Raw genomic sequence first — 958 nt, 5'->3', positions numbered from 1 at the left:
AGAGAGAGAGAGAGAGAGAGAGAGAGAGAGAGAGAGAGAGAGAGAGAGAGAGAGATATGCCATTCATATAAATCTTTAAACTTTACTATTTGACGTTCATCTCGAAATAATGTCTCGCATTGTAAAATGTATCATCTTTTTTTTTTTATTCTCAGTAATCTTATATGCGAAATAGCGTAACTTGGAGAGCAAAAAAGAAAAGAACAAGTAGCGTGTATATTTTAATTGTAATTTTTAAAAAGTATTAGAAACATGCGACGACGATCTTCTATCTGGCTGCTATTTGGTCTTTGGCAGGTAGAAGCGATCTCCCGTATTCCGTCGAGGGTGAAAAAATCCGACATGAAAAGACTATTTTTACTCGAACAGTGACTCCCTGAGCGGTGGTGGTGGTGGTGGTGGTGGTGGTGGTGGTCGGTGAGTCGGTGTCGTTAAATCACGATGATTACGGCATTGGGCTTTATTGCTCGGAAGTAGGCAGTTCTCGTTTCAGGGACTTTCGTTTATAGGTACAACAAGATAGAACGATACTAGTAGGGCTGCTGCTCCAACTTTCAACGAGCGATTTTTAACGCTTTTTAACGATCGCTTTTTGATATCTGTGCGTTCTCACAAAAACTTCTATGCTAACAGATTCTTTGCAGGAGACTGACGATCACTCATTGGCAAATTGGATTTTAACGTAACATCCTTGTTGTCAGTTTTTAAACAATACACAACCTTGTTATAACCTCAGTAATCAGAAACGATCTCTATGCGCTTCCAAATGCAAGATTGCCGACGATTTTCAACGTTTCATATTATGATAAAGTAATCTGTGATTACTCCTGGTATGCTGCTTATGTGTAAATATTTGTAAATAATTGTTTGTAGCATTTCTCGCGTGTTATAACTGCACGCGGCCGAAAAAGATTCTCTCTCTCTCTCTCTCTCTCTCTCTCTCTCTCTCTCTCTCTCT

At 39.4% G+C, this 958-nt stretch overlaps 1 protein-coding gene and 1 long non-coding RNA gene across 8 annotated transcripts in view; one reads left to right on the top strand and one right to left on the bottom strand.

The window, feature by feature from the left end:
- LOC116840989 overlaps positions 1–379 on the top strand; it is a 3,194-nt gene extending 2,815 nt beyond the window's left edge. Inside the window, exon 3 of the long non-coding RNA XR_004377474.1 lies at positions 298–379. This is a non-coding gene — a long non-coding RNA (uncharacterized LOC116840989). The remainder of the gene's footprint in view (positions 1–297) is intronic.
- Positions 1–958, bottom strand: part of LOC116840987 (GTPase-activating protein skywalker) — a 13,420-nt gene that overhangs the window by 10,561 nt on the left and 1,901 nt on the right. The window lies entirely within an intron of this gene.

Source organism: Odontomachus brunneus, unplaced genomic scaffold (assembly GCF_010583005.1).
Source record: "Odontomachus brunneus isolate Ranch 3 - 2012 unplaced genomic scaffold, Obru_v1 Obru_scaffold_013, whole genome shotgun sequence".
Classification (NCBI taxonomy): domain Eukaryota; kingdom Metazoa; phylum Arthropoda; class Insecta; order Hymenoptera; family Formicidae; genus Odontomachus; species Odontomachus brunneus.
Note: the sequence above shows the minus strand (reverse complement) of the source record. Positions and strands in the feature narration are given on the sequence as shown.